The sequence below is a fragment of the Zootermopsis nevadensis genome, unplaced genomic scaffold (genome assembly GCF_977971745.1).
Source record: "Zootermopsis nevadensis isolate Lab colony 2312 unplaced genomic scaffold, Znev_1.0 Znev_ptg000011l, whole genome shotgun sequence".
Lineage (NCBI taxonomy): Eukaryota > Metazoa > Arthropoda > Insecta > Blattodea > Termopsidae > Zootermopsis > Zootermopsis nevadensis.
The window spans coordinates 6981295-7004463 of record NW_028259143.1 but is presented as its reverse complement, the minus strand read 5'-3'; the positions used below and the strand labels follow the sequence as shown (position 1 = coordinate 7004463).

The following is a 23169-nucleotide window of genomic DNA, read 5'->3' as shown; positions in this document are numbered from 1 at the left end:
TTCAACGCGGTTTCCGTAAACTTTGACACTTGTCATGCAAATCCTAGGTTCAGATTCCTCTTCAAATATAGATGTTTGTCGGTGTCTTCCTACGTTATGCTCTTCTGTGTGACAGAAGCCTTGAATCGGCATGATACCCTGTCCAGGATGTCTTACCAAATATTTAAACGTTTTCATAATTACATAAATAATTCAGAATTGGAATAGATCATGTGGTATCTGAAGTAATAAGTTTAAGGAACGCAAGACACTAGGTTGACTGAGTTTCGAACATATAATTTTACAGGTAAAATCAATTTACTCTGCACTACGTCATATTCTAGACACTACACGGTACGAAGCTTCAGAATCGAGATGCACCGCAGTTTCACACTTCCAAGATGGCTGCAAAGTTACAGGAGAATGACGTAACACAAAAGTGGAGTATTATTGGAAAAGCAATTTGGTTCACGTGCATTACTAATCCCAGTTTTTATTACCAACAAAACAAAAAATACAGGTTCAGGAAATGGCAAGAAGGTAATCTGCTTGTCTCCCATAACCCCCGTACACATATCAGCAGCACGGGTAATAATGTTCATTGCGCACAATAATAGTTTTATGTCCTACACCGACCCCTCTATCAATTTCTATGCCATTATTCAGAAAAAAAGAAATCACTTAATTTATCATTAAGAAATTACTTTCTTCTCTCTCTAAAATATGGCATACAGAATGATCCGTTTTAAACACAACCCTAACTGCAACAGTATTTGTAAGCTTCGGTGACATCAATATAACAAGAAAATAAGTTGTTTTTTGTTAAAAATAACTTAGAGAACGTATGATTTGAGGTTTTCACAGCGGTGATTATGAAGTTTTCTATCTTCTGGGTTGTTGCGCTGTGTGGTCTGGTCGATGTTCACCAACGTTTTAGTGGTCATAATGCCTCCGTCATCAGGGCGATACACAGCGCAAAAACCCAGAAGACACAATTCTTCAACTTAGATAACAGCTTTACAGCTTATGCTGACAACAAAAACCATCTTCTCGAACTGAATCATCTACCTTCTTCAGTGTGTTCTCGCGCGACTTGGTTGAAGTATTTTGGGGTCACTTTTGGCAAAAGTTTGTTCCACACTGTGTTTCAGAACCTCCACGCTTCGTGGGTTGTCCCAATAAACTATAAAAAAAATCCCTACAGAAAGACGCCTGATGTACTTCAATGTAATTCGTCACACGTTCCTCAAATTTAAAATATTTACACGTCTAAATTCTATAATTTATAGATATAAATATTTCATATTACATTCCTACACGCCAAGGACTATTATGTATAATTTCATCTCTATTAATATTACAAACCCCTACTCTTATACCTTGAAAATAACTGCATTCAGAGCCTAGAAAACATAATTCAAACATGGAGTTAATCCATGCAGTCGGGAGCATAAAAATGCAATTATGCACACATAAATTATCATAAACGTCTCACGGAACAGCTACGTCTTGCGAAGAAAACATGAATGTTTTAGAAATTAAGGAAATGAAATTTAATTTTCAAGTCTGCAAGGAGTTACGAACATTAGAAGGAAGCAGAGAAATGGAATAAGTTTTAAGAGACAGGCTCTCGTGTTCACAAAAAGGGAGTTCATAATACAAACCAGATAGATACATCGGGCTGTAAAAGCAGCGAGTGTGACGACAAACGTGGGGGGAGGGCAACAGGACTCTGAGACAATAAGGAAGGATAAGGAGACGTGGAGGGAAGTTTCACTGCACGTTCCAGTGGTAAAGGACAATGAATTTGGAAATGGCGTACCACGGGGCCATCTTATTTTCTGTAACCAGAGACGATAAATACACGATACATTTTTGGACGACATTCTTCAAAATCTTCGGTCCACATGTGTGATCAAGAAGAATTATAACTTTTCACATTTGTAACTTCAATGGATTATTGATTATCAACATTAAACAAATAGATTAGTTCAGGCTGCCTAGCAGCCATGTTGTTTTACTGTCTTAGCGAAAAACAAATTAGATACATATTCTCTCAACACCAAATTCACGTTCCTGAACTAGAAGTATCTTCCCCACATGACATTTATTTGCAAAACCAACAAGTTGGTATTACTGATTATAGGAAATTAAAAACGTCCAAAGATGAAGTGGCATCTAGTGACATGAAATCCATACTAACTTTTTAAAATAAATCCGTTGCTTGTTTCTGAAATTATTAGGGACAATATATGCATAACATTTCTTCCAAAATATGAAATTAGAACAGAAATGCCCGACTTGAAGCAACCAAATGTCGAAACGTGGGGCCTGCCTTATGATATTACATGGATAAATAATAGTCGTACATTTTCGTGTAAGTAAAAGTGCAAAACTGAATCATTTTGTTGCATTACGTCTAAATTATTCATTGGTCATGCTGCATTTTAGCGTCAAAGTCTCAGTCTCAGCTACACAGTGTCGCTAAATATACCAAAAATAAATAACAGGCCTATACATTGAATATTCGCTACATCGTAATATAATGGAAATAAAACAGTAAACATTAATACCGACATTTCACATCACGTACCACCTCCGAAGTTCGCAAAGCTGGTATGTTCGTATAATTAGTAGTATGAAATTGAGATATACGAAATTCAGACAATCTCTAAATGAATTATAATCATAACACGTTTCATCAAGATCCGTCGATTAGTTTAAACATTAATGACAGAAAGACAAGTGCCAGAACACAAGGTACACATACGCCTTTACAAGAAGTAGGATCTTTGTCCAGAATTGACCGCTTACAATGTATGGACTAGTTATCAGGGACATACCTTACACATAGGGTCAGGAGCGAACTCAGGGTCGATAGAGATCCAATCATACCCATCGACAAACAAAGTTTACTTCTCTTCTCTGCCGTCAGCGTTTTCCAGCCAGCACTTACCTGGAAGAGAGAAAAAACACGAGCGTTAAAGTATTATAACAGTTCACTTCTCTCAAACGAGGCGCCTAAGTGCAAAGCTTTCAATGTTCTTGCATTGAATAAAACCATAAAACACACCGTGTTACAATTTGTGATTCTGCTGTATTATCTTTACGTTTGGGTCAATTTTGGCCACTTCTAGGTGTTCTTTACACTTTATCTCACGGAAGAACACCTTATGGACCCTTCCGTCTGTCTGTCGCATTTTTCATCACAACGTACAACACTGTTGCAACAATGACATCGAATATTATTATGGTCGGTCTTTGATCCCGTTTTTTGTTTGTTTATCACTCTCCTGGATTCCCTGCAGACGCCATCGCCTGTGGCGTGACTTAAATAACACGTCTGGAATGTCGGTTTACTTCAAACAGTACACCTCTCCAGTCTCCAGAAATATCTTGACATATTTCGGCATGTGAAATAACACTAATCAGACGCATATTTCTTCGTTATTACGTGTTCCCTTTACATTCCTGATAAAATATTAAAAAAACACTGTGTTTACTATGAAATACCTTCATTCCAAGCGTGTAGGGCTAGTGTACTGAACTTTATTTAGTAGGTACCCAATTTCAATCTCGGTCGGATTATCGGCTAGTCTCAATGAGGTTCTTTCTCAGTCTCAAGACAAATAGGCTTTGACCAAAACACTTTATATCAGTTATTTTTGACAATACTAAAAAAACTGTCTTCTTTATTTTTTAAAAAACTATTTAGGAAATAAACCCTCTTCAGTCTCCCAAATCAAAAACTAGACCTACAATATAAAAAAAAACATTAACCAGTTTTGACACAAGAAATAATGTAACCTCCACCTAGCGTTTCTGCAGTACACCCCAAATGTCGATAATTATTTACCACGTAAGGGTCGTAGAGATCAACGTGACATGAATTTAGTGCTTAAACATTATCCTACATCTGAAACAAACATCCCACGTCCGGTGCTCGGTTATTCTCATCAAAACTCAACGTAAATTTCGATTGGCTTACGTGTGTTTACAGTAGATTACACGTACGATGAGCCATACAGAATTTGCCGCTGTAGCATTGTAGTTGCTCAAGAATTAACGCTGCTAAGTTACATGGGCGAATATTCAATTACGATTTTTTGTGTACTGTTTAACAGACTAGATCCATGGAGAAAATTCCTTCTTGGAAATCTAATATACGCCCAGATAATCAAGAAAGTAACCGTCTTAATAAAATCCGCGTAATCATTACCGTGTTCACAGAATCCAGCCGATGGTCGATTTACACCGAATCAGATAAGTCCAGTCAAATTATTACTTTTATCTTCAGCTGGGGCATGCAAATTCAGAACTAGCCTAATATCACAACAATTCATTTAAACCGCACTGGTAATTATATGTACCACCTGCATTTTGTTCACAGTGTATTTAATTTTAGATTTCGCATGATTCTCAGAGTAAACAGCGATTATTTGCGTAAACAGCACTGACCGATCGATTTTTGTAAATTAAGAAGTGATACGTACTCTTTGGGATAAAACCGAATCTAATTTGAATATTACTCACATGAGCTCCGGCTTAAAAGCTATATTCCGCCACTAACAAAGCGTACCCTCTTAACTATTCATCTGATCCCCTTACGCACAAAAACTGTTTAGAAGTGACATCATTTGCTGTTTAAATATAAACAGGTAACGTCATCTGCCATGTTAAATAGCTTAACTAGGATAAATTTCACTAATCTAGTACTCAATGGTGTGATTGAAATCAAGGCCAGAAACTTTCGCCGAGAAAATAAGGTCTTCAGAGAGAGAGAGAGAGAGAGAGAGAGACGGACAAGAAATACGTTGAACTGCCACGCTCATCTGAAGCAGCAGTCCGTAATCCAGAAAGATAATTAATTACAAATACAACGAAGTTAACGTCAGACATTTTCCGCTGTCGTGTCATTGAACGCTGTAGTCCCGAAGCTAATGAGATATATCCCTGAACAGTAGCGATGCAAGGCCAAATTAGTGTGTAAAAAGCTATTTAATATTTAATATTTAATTCTATCGAGCAGAGTACTCATCGATAAGTTGGCAGCTTGTCAAGACATTCCCTGCCCTTTATGGACACCGAAAGCTCATTATAATGCCCCTCCCAAACAGAAACTAGGCTCTGAAATAGTTTTGATAAAATTCAGTATTCTGAACTTATTAAATCGTCACTAATCCACTAACCGCCTTTTGGATTCCAATTCGTGTTTACTGCAGCGACAGGAATAAGATAAAGATAATGGCGATAATATATGCTTGTGATGTGTCGACAACAATTAAGAACGCAGAAGAATATCTCATGCACAAAGATGGCTGCCTTCCGAGCTCCATGCTCTATAGTCCGGTAGATCTTTACCGACGTTTCATAAGTACTTACTGCCTCTATCATCAGGATGATGAGTTTATTCTACCAGACTACACGGCGAGACGACAGTCATCTTCAAGATTAAGACAGTTTTTAAAACGTTTAATTATTTTGTGAGGTGGATTACGAAAAACATATGCATGTTGCTGCAAATTGGCAATGAAACTGTCGATGCATATTGTGAAGGTCGTAAGACAGCAGAAGATTGGCAAAATTTCGGACTTGGAGGTCCTTCTGTGTCGCCCCCCAACCCCTTTATGTGAATCCTACAAACGCTACTCATTACTCAGGCAATCAATAACTTGGATAGCACAAACAGTACAAAAAATAAGATATTTTATATGAAAAAATTTTTACATTTAATTTAACCTATATTTAAGGACATACATACACGCCTTCATTGAAAATCAATACTAAAAGGTTGGTTTGAAACTCAAATGATTCATTAAATTCTCATCTATATTTTCGCGAGTTCATAAAAATAGACAAACCAAAAACTCCCGCACATTCCACGTTGTAGCAAATACGCTGAAAACAAAAGACGAACACTCGTGATGCAACTCGCCTTTCCGATTGCTACGAGGAGTAATGGTCTGTCTTTCCTGTCACATCTACTTTGTGGAAACTCACAATAAAACAGTGTTCAGCAGGAAGCCGGGTGTTCGAAGACAGTTAATATTTGTTACTTTCCGGCTTTCTAACGCATCTCGACACTGACAAGTATTTTCAATTCGAGGTAACAAAATTTCAGCGCGCTGTGTCTTTGTTAGAATGTGGTATGAAAGAAACCCCTACAGTAAGCTGTCGTTTCGCAGTAACAAATTCCAACAAAATTAGATCAGAACTTTCTGAAACATGAACTTACAAGCAACTGGTGAATTTGACGGATGGATTTCATGTCAGCACAAAGCACAGAGTATTTGCGAAACCCCCAAATTAAATTTCGCCGACGACATTTCTCTTGTTCTCATCGAAATACAACACCAGATCGTCCTGATGTCGGAGGCGGCAACCACCTCCGAAACGTCGGTAAACCTCAATCAGAACACACGACGCGACTTCATGCTGCCGCAGTAAAAACCTTAAATCTCACGATGATATTTATTTGGTTTCTCGCCGTGTACACTTTCAGATAGAACCCAGTGTTTCGGAGAAACATGCTGTCTCCATTTTCAGGGCTTCAGATGAAGTGTAATTAATTCTATAAATTTCTGTGAGAACATGTATATTAAAATATAGGCTTATCATAATTTGTTTGGCAGGAGACGATAGTCGGTGCAAACAAACAGAAGACAATTAAGAGCCGACATCAAATCCGCGTGAGTGTAACGTAATCGTGAGGTCGTGTTACTGATCACTGTTTTCAGTCAGCAGTCTCGTAATGCATGCCGGTACATGCCTCTTATTCACATTGTGGATCCTATTTAGCCGTTCAACATGTCGGATCGCGTGCCGTCAAAATCCGACGACCAAAACGGATATGAGGCCATGATCTCGCTGCGTGGTGGGCCTGTATATTATCTTGGGTCGTATAATGTAGTCTATGTGCGTTTTCACTGTTCAAAATGTACAGAACTGTAATCGCACTTGTTGTTTTGTGTGGGTGTGACGTTGCTACACCCTCAGCTTAAGAGAAGATGACAAGAGAATGGAGAAAATTTCATAAATTAATATAGAGACCGCAACAAGGAACGGCGAGACAAAATTACACATGAAGAGGTTTATAACCTGTATTCTTCCAAACATTAAGAACAGCAAACTAAAATTGATAACATAGACGGGGCATGTATCACGGATAGGGGCTACAAGAAATGCATACAAATTTCGAGACGGAAAACCTAAGGTAAGAGACCAGTTTGTGTATTAGTCGTAAATGGGAAAATATTACTAAAGTAGATCTTTAAAAAAGTTGGGTATAGGGATGCGGAGTGGATCCAGCTGACTCAGGATAGGTTCTAGGGCCGGCACTTGTGAACACGGTTATGAACCTTTGGGTTCCAAAAAATACGGAGAATTTCTTAATTTGCTGAGCGACAATCAGCTGCTCAAGAAAGCCCTGCTCCGTTCAGTATATTATTTTTATGTTTATTCGTAGAAAATAATCAGACCTGTACTATTTCTGGGACCGAAGCTGGCGAGAATTTCTTTACATTTATGGCGATAGGGAAAAGGACAAATAACACAAATTTCATTTTGACACAAGGAGTCAAAACATTACTATTTGAAAAATAATTCAAGTGTTGAAGACTACTGTCTTCTGGGATGTTGCCCTGTTGATGGATAGCAGCAAGGACCTCTTAACGTTGTTAAGCTCCTAACAGAGTACACGGCGCTAAACCCCAGAAGACATCCATCTACAAATCTGTCTGTTCATAAATATTATAAATTACGGCGGACCTACCAAATCTCAAGTTAAACCTATTTAACTACGATCAATCAACTACAATATATCTACTATAGTGTGGGTTACATATTGGCCAGTTATTTATATGGACAGATACTGGATAGATCGACAATTCAGATCGAAAAAGTCGAACTACTTTCAAGCCATTCCATTTTGCTGTGTATACTGAAATGTCGTGTTGAATATTTGACTAATATTACAGGGTTATAATGTCTCTGAATTTCATTATCAGAACTTCGGATTGAAATAAAATCCTTTCATAGACACGGTTTTCCTTCGACTATGTTACAAAAAAACTTATGTATATGCTAGAAGAAAGCAGTGCGTAGCTCATCTGTTTTCGTGATATGCATGCGCATTTGATATTCGAAAAGGCTTACTGAACCCCCAAAGCCACAAACATGAGGAAACGTTAAGAGCTGTCCTAATACGTAACTGCCACACCATGAACGCGTAGGAAAAATACCAAGTAAAACTCGGTTAATTCTTAATATGGGCACTAGAACAATAGCGTAATACCGAATTCAAAACACAACTGTTACATCTGAACCAATTTTGGTGTCCCAGAACAATTGTGTCTGCACTTCGTTTTCTCTACTGTCCTCCCTATGGGATGCTTAAAGCTCGACTGTTGAGTTTCAAGCGATACAAAGCAACAGGGAAAGACATAAGATCCTTACATCCTCTGAATTTAGAGTATGTGTCACCCGCATTGCAGCCAAGCCGTTGAGTACGTCACAGCGACATTAACCGTTGCCAGATCCAAATGTGTAAACGGGATCGAACAATTGCAGTCCACCAGACATGAGGTTATAAAAATAGTAATTACATCGGAACACTTTAACCTCGCGTTAACTCCGTTAGACTTCCCTTCGCCATATCTCAGCACAAAGACATGGAAGGGCGATCAGATGCAGTACCCGGTCACCGTGCTTAGCTCTCGGCTACAATTCACCATAATTGCTACATATAATTTAAGCGAGACATCAAACGTTAGAGCTGTTATACCTTTCCCAAGCCGGAAGCCAAATTCATATTCGCTTACCGACTCGCGATCTGGCGATTCTCCTCTTTATGTACGCAGCGACAATGCAGCCGGTACATCAACTGGCTACGTAATGGAGGAACACATTTAGGCTCCCGATAGAGAAAATTCTTTCGCCTACAACACTGAGACCCAGTCTTAGACGCAAAGACAATTAATCCTCCACCTGGTAACGATGTTTAGCTACATGTCAGCCCCCCTCCATACGCCTCCACGCCGTGGTGCTTAATTATGTACAGGAATTTTACTTTTACCAAAACACTTCATATCACTTTTTGCAATACTAAAAAACTGTCTTAGTTCTTTTTTTATAAAGATTTAGGAAATAAACCCTCTTCAGTCTTCCAAAACAAAAAGTAGGCCTACAATGTAAAAAACATTCACAAGTTTTGACACAAAAAATAATGCAAGGTTATAAATGACGGTAATTTAACTATATTTCATGTCAGTTATTAATTAATTATTACTCTTATAGACAGGTTTATTCACACCTCTGTCTAAACGTATTTGGCCATGGTGTGTCATTACATTAATGCGGTGTATTCTTGAACATTATCCTTCGTCTGTTGACTTAAGTTTTAAATTTCTTTATGAAATACACGACGTTTCAGAAGCTGGCCCTTATTTCGTCATCAGGAAGAACCATGCAACCTAATTAACTCGGTCCATTGGCTCCGGAGATTGAGATTAGCTTTTTTCCAATGGACCCAACTGAATAAACTGTATGGTTGTTGTGAAGACAGAAGATGATCCAACTTCCGAAATGTCACGTCTTTTTACAACTTCTGCATTTTAAATTAACATACGAAAGAAACAGTTTAGGTTCATATATCACCTAATAACTTTCTTTAAGAAAACGAGTCACTGGTGAGATATCTGACGCGAAGTTTGCTTGAGTAATCTTTTAATATCCGGTTTAATTTCTGTCTCCGAGATACACATGCATCTCTCCAAATGTTCGAAAATCGAGTTCATACCTTCGTCATCCATTTAGGTAATCGCACAAAATCTTGCATAATTTTCTCACCTTCCATATACGTTACATGACTCAGATATCTTCTTCAGAAGCTGATAGTCACTTAGCTAATCAAGAAATTGCGCATCTTTTATGGAACCCGACAGATCGTTACCGTATTCCTACCAGTTCGTCACTCTTCCTAAGCCGTGTGCAATGATTCGTAACATTAGAGTCTCCTACGGTAAGAGAATGTTAGCCACCGCCCAATACCCAACTGGGGTCACTCTTTGTCGGCTGTCCGTGGCTGCATTATTCAGTATGTTTGCGACTACCTCCATAATGGAAGACACTTTCCTGCAGCCTCAAGTCGTGGACGCTGAAAATTTCTCATCCACACAAAACAAAAATTAAAACAATGTTTTGTGCTCCGTCCTCATCGTAAGGATCAAACCCTGATTTGCAAATCAGGACGGAGCGGGTCCCTGAAACGTCGATTTTTAACGAACTGATAAGGCCGGTATCTCCATAAGATTTTATTAATGTTAGTGATCGCGACAGTTTCAGATCATATAATAAACATCTTCCTGTCACACTGTTATCGATTTATGTGCCTAAAATTTGTGATTTAATAATTCAAACCGCGGGATTAATAAATGAAAACAATACAGAAGTACGCTACACTGGACTTTCACTGGCAATGAATCCATAGTTCCGTGATTTATTACTTTTGATTAATACTACTTGTTGAAAGAAGTGGTTTTGCTGGGCTTGTGTGGTACAGAACGGGGCAATATAAGCATTAAAATAATTTTAGAAACATATAGGCCTATTCGACAGTTTCTCTTTCTTATAATTATCACACAGTTTTGGATCAATAATTATTAGTGCTAAACCTTTATGGCCCGATGTTGGATAAGCACTGGAGACGACTTTTATCTCCAATTTTTACAACGGTCATTGAGCTGAAAAAAATGACAATAATACCATAATTGAAATATCGCAATAACTAATTTAAAGTAATCTTCCTTTTTAATAGCGGAAATGCAAAATATCTAGTAGCTAATAATTTTCTCTAGCACTTAAGGGTTTTATCTCTGGCTAGACACTTAACTCGTTACAAAACAGAAGTAGTTTTGCATTGTATCTAGTAGAAAATCGTCTACGCCTGATATAATATATAAATACTTATGTTAAAAACGTATTTATTATATAATAGTTGTTAATTTAAGTTACATTGGTGACTGTTGAAAAAAAGTCATTTTCTGTGTGATTCAGAAGAATTTTATACATTCTTTTCTAAGATTTTTAACTAACTCATTTTACATGGCTTGAAAGTTGCAAATAGCACTTCGTTAACGGGTATTAGGCTATTTGGCCTCTTACGATTCAGAATTAACTCTGAACCAGTTAATATTTGCAGACATTAAGTAGGACTATTCAGGCGAAGGACATGTATATCGCAAGGCCGACGATTTTGTTGTTATTATTGTTATTATTACTGTTTTTGTTCACTACAATATATATCGAAATAATTTTTGCCTTGCTGCTCGCTTATTGCCTTTTTGTATTAACTTTTGTTACAGACGTAATTTCTTTATAATTGGATATTTTTTACATTTATTATCTTGTTCTACACCTATAATTAGCCATCTGGTTGTTGATGTAGTACGCTAATAATTAATAACTTAACTGAATTAGAGGCTTCTTTAATGTTCAACTCGTCACACATAAGTTAGAGAAAATATTATTAAACAGAAATCCTAAACAAAATATACAAAAATAAATATTTTGATAGACATTCACGAATCTCGGTCCGTACTACATGCAGGAACTATTTTCATTCACAAAACCAGCAGCTAGGCATGGCAAAGTCGAGTGTAACCCACTTCAGGTTCAGTTTAATGCACCGACCGAACACAATCAAAACACCAGTCAAAGTTTATGGCGCCGTAAAGCAGAACTAGGTAAGAACTTTTTAATCACATTTGGCGGCTGTAATCATGTTAACTAAATCTGCTCAAATTCAGAAGTTAAACATTCCACAGGAAACTTCTTCTTTCACTATTAAACAAAAGGCTCTTAAACAACGTTTTTCTTACTATGTAAAAACAATCACTGTAGTTGAGAGACTGCCATTTCTTTTACCAACGCAATTACGTCACGTGCGTAATTACAGCTGCTGCTACTAAAAATTGTATGCATTCTTACGATAAATTAAAAAAAGAATGTAGCCAGAAAACAAGACGTAAAGAAAGCTTAAAAATATAATTTCAAAACGTTTAGTCCGCGACTCATCGCAACATAAATATTACTTAAGATATACAGGTGTCTTAAATTTCAAAATACGCTATCTATTTATCAACTGCTGTGTGGAAAATGGAGTCCAATATTTCGTAGTACTAGACGAAGTAAATTCCTTATAAACGGTGGTGTCGGTCCATCTGTCCTCACGTTTCAACTACAAAAGTACTGATCATATATCTATTAAATCTGGTATTCGGTGTTTACAATGAAAGCAGTCGGGCTTACTACACATTTCGTCACAGAGTGTCCATTAAATAAAGAACTATTGAGACCGCTGCTGTAGACGATGGCAAAGAAAATTAGCAACACCACATCTGAATAGAAAGCTCAGAATATTGTTGTCAATTAAACGATATCTTAAAAACGACCATCACAATCTGAATGAGGCTAGAAATATACGAGGTGCGATCGGAAGGTTTCCAGACTGCGCGTATAAAAACCCGTACACTTATCTCAGGTATTAAATTCATCCATCACCCTCCAAGTAGTTCCCCTGGGAGTGAACACAACGATCCCAGCGCCGCTGCCAAGCCTGGAAGCATCCCTGGAAATCTTTCTTTAAAGTTAAATGATTAAAACTGCAATGCAATCGACGCTGAAAATGTGAAACGAAAACAAAACATATTTTAACGGGGCATCGGCAGAGAAGAGGCACACACCGTCAACATATTCTGCATCTCGACTGCTTCTTTTCCACAGCCAAGTGGCGTAATAACGTAGGAACACAGCAGATTACTGCCAGATGAAGGAACTGAATAAAATATCACTGGAGCCCGGGAGTAGTAATGCATAATAGAAATGATCATCCGGGTACTTCCTTCATTTCAGCTTTTGGTGGTGTTGACAACGTTTTCTCTCAATGTTATGACATAAACAGTGATATGTGATGGTAGAATAAACTCGTATGTGGGAGCCGTTGTTAGCAAAAGATTAAATTCAACAGAATTACAAATGTAAAAGTCGCATATTTCACTAAATGGGCTCTGGTAGTAATTTGTGATGCACTGATATTTAACCTCAATCCTTATTTCTGTATAAAATATTGTGTTCATTATTGTACCTTTGTTCAACAATTAATGGCAATGTATTATTATTTCAAATGCTAAGCAGCTGACAGGGACATTACGTGCTTTGAATGTCAACGGAATAAATTTTCTGCACGATCCAGCAGATGCTATTTAGGAAAACTTTTAGACGTGCGTATCTCCAACTTGAATAAACCTACGACACGTATTGGCAACACAGAAGCAGTACAAACTGAAACTGAAATTCAAAATGTGGGGGAGCCCGTCACTGGATTCTATCCTGAGCAAGATGAATTCAGTCCACACATTCCCATTTTGTTTCTTTAAGATCGATTTTGAGTATCAGTAGCTTTATAATCATCCTGTTAAGTAATAGCGTTTCTATGCAGAAATTAATGGAGAGGTGTACAACAGGGTTAAAATTCTTAGGGTAAGCCACTGAACCCCAGCGAATTCTCTTACGGAGATTCACAGACCTTCTTCGGAAAACGCTAGAGACTTCGTCTCTCTTTTTTTCTCATTTCCCTGCACAGTCAGGTTCGCAGGAGGCTACGCTGCGTTGGAGTCACGACCTATTTGTCCAAAGAAATGGATTTTATTGGCTCTCTAGAATATCTCCTTACGTCACGGTGTGTAAAGATCAGCTCAGGTTCGTAGAACAGGTGACATAAGAATCATCTGTTTTCGGAATCCTACCAAGAAAACGTAAAGATTAAAGTAAGCTAAAATATAGTTTTACCTGTTTTGTGTAGGCATGAAACTGGCCTCCTCAGCACGGATTGATTGATGGTTCTCAGAACAGCAAAATGACAATATCTGGACCTAGAACAAACGAGATGGGTGTGAGTGAAGTACATCGCAAAATGAGGTCCTTTATATGTTGTTATGCTCTTCAACAAATTAGGACAACACAGTTAATGAGGGTGGGATGGGCGAGCAGCACGCATGGACAAGGTTAAAAATAAGTATAAAACTGTAGTCGTGGTTAGCACTCCTGCTTTATATTGTAGATTTTCTGGGTTCAAATCTCGGCCCACAGACCGCCTATCCTGTCACTGGGTTTCGTGGTTTACCTCAGACCCTCCATATAAATGTCGTGATAATATATTAAATCAGGCTGCAGTCTGTCCTTTTCACATCATCCCGCAATTTGGTGACCGTATAAGTTAATGAGCTACTAACAGCGTGGGTTAGAAAGTACAAATTTTCTTCAGTTTTGTTCCATTTTGCCAAGTATGTAGCATCCAATGGGCATTGCTCTTAGGGTAACATCATTTAAACACGCAGTAGAACAGATAACATATTTCATAAATAATTTATTTGGCAAACTACTGGCCTTTACGCTTATTTTCTGTGTACGCAAAACACAATTTTCACATTAATGGCTATTTTACTCATTTTCTACACAAAAAGCTTTGAAATTAATACGTGAGCCCTTTAAAATTCAGCTGTAAATACACACACAACCTGCGCCAGTATTAAACAACTGTGTATTTTTCCCGCAGTGTTTCATATTATTCTCAGAATAAACAGCGTTAACCAATTCATAATTGTAATGCGGACATGTTACATTTTCTTCGAGATAGAAACTTAATATCTAAATATTACTTAAAGCTTTGGCTTCGACGTTGCACTGCATGCCTCTCATGCAGTCCTCCCAGTGCTAATATCAACATTTCGCCCTAAGTAGCCCCCCCCCCCCCCCAATATCAACATGAAACTTTTATCAAACACTGCCCTTTCAAAGCTAATATAAAAATGCAAAATTGTAAACAAATGCAGTTAAGACCCCTCTCAATTTCTATATTTTTTTCACTTTACATCCCACCTTTTTTACTTTCAAATGCCTTACGTTTATTAAACACATCTCTACCAGAAAGACGAGCGGGCACTGCCTGGGAAACTTCGTAGCCACAAATCAAAATTTATGCCTCCCTCCTCGTTAAAATACGTAGTAGTGCCTATCGGTACTCCCTTCACTCACTTTCTCTTCATTTTTTCTTTCCCTTAAGGGTTAAAAGTGGAGCTATTTAAATCTGTCGTCAGAAATACTTCGGATTACTTCCACTGTCTTATTATACAGTAAACGTTAAGTACCGGGATAGCTCAGTCAGTATAGTGACTGGATGACCGGGATTCGATCCCCGACGGGGGCACAGGATTTCTCCTCTAGCCTCTGCGTCCAGACCGGCTCTGGGGCCCACCCAGCTTCCTCTACAATGGGTACCGGGGTCCTTTCCCGGGGGTAAAGCCGGCCGGGGCGTGATGCTGACCACTCACCCCCATCTAGTGCCAAGGTCAGGGAAGATAGGAGCTATACCTCCTCTCACCCCAAACGCCTACATGGCGTATAGTGGGACAAATTTTACTTTACTTTAAACGTTAAGTACATCACAGCTCAATGTGGGAAACCGACGTGAAAATTTTACTGCACACTTGAGTAGCTGCTAAAAATAACCAATGAGACTTTCAATCTCTTCTTCAAGCTGAATAAACCACACGCTAGATTTACGAAATTCCATACATTAATACCGTAAGTTTCACTCTCGGCTCAGGGATTCGTTACCACCTTCCCGCATTCAGCATCAGCCCTCTCTTCGCTTTACGACACGTCGCCCGTCTGTTCTCTGCCTCATCGCCACAACGTTTAGTGGTGGCATCAATCTTGGCTTTAATTCAACACAAGCACATACCTGCACAACCGCAGCTCTGTTCCAGCCTACAGTTTGCTTTCATCTGCATTTCATCATATCACCAGAGTTGCAGAACATTTCGCTCAAAGAGTCTGGCTTAATGAAGTTCACATTCACGATTCCATGCGTCTTTACTAGAAGCCGATACGTGTGACCGAAAAGACGGACGGGGTCCCATTCCGAACAATCACCACAGCCTACCAGCTGGGTTTCAGTGCGGTGAACAAAGCTCGGTTATTCTGTATAAGCTTGACAACGTTGCTATGCGTTTGCAAATTTTCACAAATAAAGCTTGCTTCTCCGCCACTGTCAAGAAACCAACAATATTAATTTGTAAAATCCAACAACGTATTAATGTTAAATTTCGACTTGCTTCAGAAAAATAAACGTTTGATTATGTGTGCCTAACGTTGAAATCTGACCATCTGGTAACCATTGTCTTGATGATGGCGGCAGTAAGCACCTCCGAAACACTAGTCAACTTCTATCACACCACAGAAGGCACCCATTTTCAAATTCAAAGACATGAGAACTCGAGTTTTACATGAGTTACAGTGCCTTTCCCTTCTTTGGAAAAAAAGTCCTAGTTAATTAAGTTGGCGAATAACAGTTCTGAGAAACTCTGATATAGTGCTTTATACATATACCAATACTTATATTAAAATTACTGTATGCGAAAGCGTGATTTTTACTTTCTTCGCCATTACTAAGAGATTAGCGTCTTTACAAAACCTGTGTCAAAGCAACAGAATATCGGACAACATTTCCATAACACGAGTCCTCATACATATGGAAATGTATGTAATTATTACATCCCTTCTCCGTGCATTTGCAGGTTTATTTCTGCTGTAAAGGATCGGGCCAGATGCAAAGGATATCAGGATTTCACGACAAACAATTTAAAACAAATTCCGACAAAGGCCAATGACCGTCTATCCCAACGCCAGCAATGAAGTCTGCGGCTAATAAACGGCATGAGGTCGCAAAGAGATGTGTTCCGTTGGATGAATAGCTCCGTTTCTCGTCGCATAATTATTCGACTTGGTTCAAACACAACTTAAATGATGCATAAAAGAACATCTTCCTCATACAATTATCGTAGAATATGCTTCAAGGAAAGCTACGCGAATAAAATAAAAGTTTAAGCCGATGCTGCAGAACATTTTAATAAAATAAAAAGTTCTTTACTATGAAATAAATGACGCTTACAAACTACTACGAAACGTATTGAATTCACTGAAACAGTTTGTAACATATTATTTTATTAAAATATATAAACAGGCCCTATTCGGAAGGTCCCGAGTTCAATCTTCGACACAGAGTCAACCTACACTTACTTATATAGTGGTTTTCCTCAGTCCCTTCAGACAAACTCTGGGATAGTACCTAAAATTACATTACTACCGTTTCCTTTCGTATCCTTCTAATTAATCTTTTTCGAAGCTGTTTGGTGTGATCTAATGGCGGCACCATTAAATAAGCCATAAACAAATATACAAAAACTTAAATAAGTCTTGAAATGATACAGAGTTAGAATTATTGCCCTGATGATGGAGGCAGTAAGCGCCTCTAAAACGTCGGATCACAAATGGCACAACAACCTAGAAAACAGCCATCTTCAGAATAATCTCTGTTGGGTTTCTAGGTATTGCAGTAAAACATAAACAGAACGATATTAAGTAAATACATCTAATGCTACATGCGATGTACCATGACAAACGCAGTTTTTGGAAATCCTCAAAACATAAAAGATAAAAACAATTTATGTTATGGAATGAAATGATGCACTTTACTCAGAATTAGCGAAGTGTGCAAGGACTATTGCACAGAACACGAGGGTAAATTTTTCTGCAAAGTTCGTTTGTTCAGGTTTCTGTTCGTATGTGAATTACTGCAAAACAGTCATTCCTCTTTCAAGTTCCCACAGGGAATGTGACGTGTCATGATATCTGGACCCGGACTAAAAAGGCAGCTTGTAGGACAGCTGTCGATAATCGCTGGATATTTGAAATCACCCTCTGTTTTACCTAGGTCAGCACATCTGGCCGATCGCAAATTTCACTTGTGCCATGAGAAATATTTCAAAAACGTCAGGCTTTACAAATACGAATAGCTGAAACGCGTTATTAAATCTCTGCAGCTTCAGTAGGAGCCCGGCGTTTCTGTAAATTTAAGGAGAGAAAAGACCGAGCAAAAGTTATATATTATATTTCAACTAACTGTGAAGCACTGTGAAGAACTGAGAAGCTAAGAGTAGCTCAGTCAGTCAATAAACTCCTCGCCTATTACAAAACCACAAAATTCATTACCGTGTTCACAAGAGCCCGTCAGAAGTCCCTATCCTATTGCAGACAAATTCAGTCCAATCCCTTCCACCCAATTTAAGATCGATTTTAATATTGTCCTCCATCTACGCACATACAATTCAATTTATTTTGAAATATCTAGACCATTTAAGAATTTAAAGAGACTCTAGTTAGGTCAATCATAAACTTCCAACATTTTAGTCCAATCAATTCAAGACACGAGAGACTGTGTCTTCATATCACATGACATCGAAAGACATGTCCACGGCACTCATGCATAATGGCAGGTTATTCCACAGACAGTTGTCTGTCTCCACGTCTGTTTGTTATGTAAATTCAGGCCTGTATGTGAATAGACCTACATCACGGTTTTTCTGACCAAAAGAATATCCATGGATTCTGAAACGTATAAATACCCATATTCAACCTTCGTTCGCCCTTTCATTCCTTAGAGAGCAGCTCTCAAAGTTATCCGAAAATGAGCATCAGAAGAAGAACAAACAAAACTTTTCCCCCCTCCCAAGAGTTCCAGAAATGTTAGTGGAAGTTCCGAAGCAACGAAGAAATGTTTACAGGAACAAGTCATGGGCGAAGAAGGTAGCGACGTAAAAGAAAAACTGGAGTAGTCAAAATACTTGAATTCTACACAGAAATACATCGCACGTTGTACAGGGTTTCCATAAAGAATGCCAGCATTTCAGATTCAGACATTTACTGGATGCGACAAGACATAAAAACAAATCATAACGTGATCTAAACAAAATAAAAATACAATGTATTATATCCGTTTGCAGCTACGCATACATCCAACTTGCATTTCAGGTCATGCGTACTCCAATGTATCATGGGTAATTTTACCTGTAAAAAGTAAAGTTTATCCCACTACACGCCATGTAGGCGTTTGGGGTGAATGGAGGTATAGCTCCTCTCTTCCTTGACCTCGGCACTAGATGGGGGTGAGTGGTCAGCATCACGCCCCGGCCGGCTTTACCCCCGGGAAAGGACCCCGGTACCCATTGTAGAGGAGGCTGGGTGGGCCCCAGAGCCGGTCTGGACACAGAGGCTAGAGGAAAAATCCTCTGCCCCCGTCGGGGATCGAACCCCGGTCGTCCAGTCACTATACTGACTGAGCTATCCCGGCTCATTAATTTTAGCTGTACCTTTCGATATTCTAAAGTGTTCAGCGACGTCACCATCGAGTACACTTTGTCCTTCATATGACCTCGCCACAAATTAGAACTTACGGACTGAGATCAGGTGAACGGGAAAGGCAAGAAGTCGTTTATTTGTCACCTGGGCATCCTGCCGAAACGTTGGGAGCGCCATCTTACTGTCAGATGTTTTTTGTACGTTCCTCAAGTTCTGTTAGAGCGTCATTTTTAGCAAGTCCAACGAAGCATTATTATTTATTTATTTCGTCATGGAAGAATAACGGTTCCATAATTTCTGTGTCTGTGAGTGCAGACCACACGTTTTATGTCCTAATATTCAATGGGGAAATTACAACCCAAAATTTTACAATTGTTCTCATTTATATAGCATGAAATATGGACTTTTGGTTCATGGTAGCAACGTCGGAATCTACAGTTATCCTAAATACGTTGGTGCACACATGAGCTACAAACGTAAATAAAAAGCCCACAGGCAGAATAAAACAAAACAACATAAACGCGTAGCCTACACAAAGCCGAAGTTCGTATTGTCCAATTTAATTATTTAACAAACGGTTAAATTTCAAAATACTGCGTTATTTTATGGCAGCCCTGTATAGGTAAAAATGTGAGAGCAGTTGGAAATATTTCTGCCCTTTTGTCTCATTTTTATTCTTAAAGAAGAATGTCGGCAATTTTTCAGTAAGTTTGCTTTCCCAAAGGTATGTAGGAATAAAGAAAAGTTTTCAAAAATTTTACTTTACTTCAAAACATTTTTCGCACATCGTCTGGAATCAATGTAAAATGTGATAGCGAGCACATGTGTGTGTACGGTGGTATAAGCTGGTTTTTACTGTTTTTCCACTATTTCTCGCTTCAGAGATGAAATGTACACGTGCAATGCTCACGTACGTGAAGTAGGCTCTTTTGCTTGCGGCGCTATAAAAATGTCAACAGACGTCGAAGTTTGCGTGCAGGAAAAGTCGATAAATCTGAACACTGCTAGTGTGTTTAACAACACAAGGGAGACCCATTTTGGGAAATGTAGCAAGAAAGATGCATATTCACTTTACAGAAATACGAACATCAGCAAGTCATCTGACTCATTGTGACAAACTTCTAGTGAGAAACGAAATATAAAATACATTTTGTAAAAGAATGAGATGGATTTGTCATTACTGTAAGCAACACATCATTTGAAAATGTTTCAAAATTTAACTAACTATGAATAACAATAAATGACAGAAATGAGGTCCATGATGAAATTAAGAGTAGAATACATTCGGGAATCGCTTGTTTTTATTCAATTCAAGAAGGGTTATCATCTCGTTTTCTATACAAAACACTGAAGATCAGAATTTATAAAACAATAATATTGCCTGTTGTATTGTATGGTTGTAAAACATGGTCTCTTGCCTTGAAGTGTTTGAAAACAGGGTTCTCAAGAGGATATTTGGACCTAGGAGAGATGAAATAAGTGGAAATTTAGAACACTGTATAACGAGGAGCTGCGTGAATTGTACGAGTCACCTAGCATAGTGAGGATATTGAAATATAAGAGGCTCCGATGGGCTAGGGATGTAGCACGCTTGGAGAGAAAGGGCGCATACAAAATGTTGGTTGGGAATCCTTCTATAAAAAGACCACTGGTCAGACCAAGAAGGAGACGGGAGGATAATATCATGAAGGATCTTAGGGAAGCGGGCTGTGGGGATGGTAAATGGATGGAGTTGGCTCAGGATCGTGGCCGGTGCCGGGCTTTCGTGTTGTCGGTGTTGGACCTGCGGGTTCTGCTACCAGAAGGTTAGATTACCATGATCAAAGAGGGCGTCATATGCAGTTGTGCTCGATTTTCATCTTCCGTTTCGCGACACCTTACTTCCTCCCACCAAAATCGCTACGATCGCTGTGTTAATCTCTCACGCTCAGCTTCTACCGCAAGCTGTCATTAGCAAACTGGCCACACACTTACCGAGAGGTAAGTTTGTAGCCTCCGAAAAACAGCACAGCATCACTAGCAGTGGCACGTCTGTGAGCCGAACCGGCTTTGTCCTAGACATCTTCGATCAGTTCGGTTGTACAAGGATACGTCCACGCCCCACACAAGGAGATACTGCACGTTATACAACGCGGTGCCCTACAGGGTTTGCAACAGACTAGCCTTCCATTGCCATACACATCTGTAATAACATTTAGTCTTGAAGAAAAAAAATATGGTGGTCTATAAACATGCACCAAATTTTTAAATTAAATACAAATATTATACACAGCATTTTTACCAATATCTGTTAATGGAAAGCGTAGAAAACTACAAATGAGAAACTCATTAATTTGTGCATCATGCCAACATTATTACAATGATCAGTTCAGGAGCGGTTAGCTGGACCAGCCATGCAGTACGCATGGAGAGATAAGAAATGCACACAAAAATTCAGCTGGAAAAAAAATTTAAAGGAATAAACCACTTGGAAGACCTTATCGTAGATGGAAGGCCAGTATTAAAATGAATTTAAAAGATATAGGTTAATATTCCGAGGTAGACAGCCGGCAGCGGTAAATTTCTCTTCTATCCTATGCGCCCTGAATAGCTTGCAAAATTCATCTGCCTTGAATTGATTACTCTAATAATTTTTGATATGGAGTACAAATTATGGAGTTCCTTGTTTGATATTTCCTCTCTCAGATCCAAATATTATACTCATCACTCTGTTCTCAGATACCATTAACGTTTATTCTCCCCTCGGTGTGAACCAACTCAAAGCACAAAGGTTTTGCGGTATCTAAATATTCAAATACCGGTGTACGTTTTTCACAGAAATTCTGAATTGTATATTCAGAGAAGGAATTCGGAGAGTATATATACGAGATATTTCGTTCTTGGCATAAAAAGGGTTGACAGTATGAATATCTTTATTTGGACATAATTACCAGTTCTGATCAAATCGACAGAAAATGTCGCAAGCGCAGGAGTAAAGAATGTTAGCGTAAATGGGAAGATAATATTAAAAATTTTGAACGAATGTTATGAATTTGGACTGAATTCATACGGTTCAGGATATATCTAGTCCAGGTCTATTGTTATCACGGTAATGAACACCTGAGTTTTACAAAAGGCGGTGAGAAAGTATTAGCTTCTCAGGAAGAACTCTGCTAAACGTAGTTGTAAAACCTGAATCCCGTTCATAAAAATTACCTTGGTGTTATCGTTAGTTAAGTGTAATCTACACGTTAATTGTGTCTCTCTACTTCAGCCATTAATATCTGTAAAACACCAAATTGAGTCACATTAAATAAACTTTATCATGCTTATCCCATGTTTTGTGTGTGCGTGCGTGCGTGCGTGTGTGTGTTCTCGGTTGCATCAATCACTCGTTCAGACCATTTTTACCGAAAAGCCTATCCACCCCAGACTCTCGCCTCAGCCAATAACCAAACATTTCCAGAACTTCACTTCCCTGCAGAATGCGTTTTCTCATACCAAGTTATTGCCTAACTTACAAAAATAGAATTTGCATCTGCTATGTAAACTGGTACGAATCCAACGAGAGACATAACCAATTCAGACTTCTCAATTACAGGTCTGCTCCACGCAGTTTAACAATTATTCCCCTAAACTGTTTAAACATGATACGTGTTGCCTGCAACGAGAGCGGAGCAGTTCACTCATTTACGACCAAAACGTGAGCTACGGATAAGAATCGATTCTACTACTGCTTCTAGCGTTTTAGATTACCCTACATGTTGAGGATTTCGAGTGGGTTCAATGTTTCCTCTGAATACAAACTTACAGCCCAAATAAGTTTTTTAAACAGTTTCAACCAGTAAGTGCCACAAGTTTAAACGACCGTGCATTCGATAAGCAGTCACAATACGTCGGTAAACGTCTACCAGACTACACCGCACAACATCTAAAAAGACAGCCATCTTATAAATA

The 23169-nt window shown here is 38.6% G+C and overlaps 1 protein-coding gene across 1 annotated transcript in view; it reads right to left on the bottom strand.

Annotated features, from left to right (window-relative positions):
* Positions 1 to 23169, bottom strand: part of LOC110828107 (leucine rich repeat protein connectin) — a 288857-nt gene that overhangs the window by 250218 nt on the left and 15470 nt on the right. The window contains exon 2 of the mRNA XM_022060466.2: positions 13825 to 13907. The gene's annotated coding sequence lies outside the window, so the exon portion shown is untranslated. The remainder of the gene's footprint in view (positions 1 to 13824; positions 13908 to 23169) is intronic.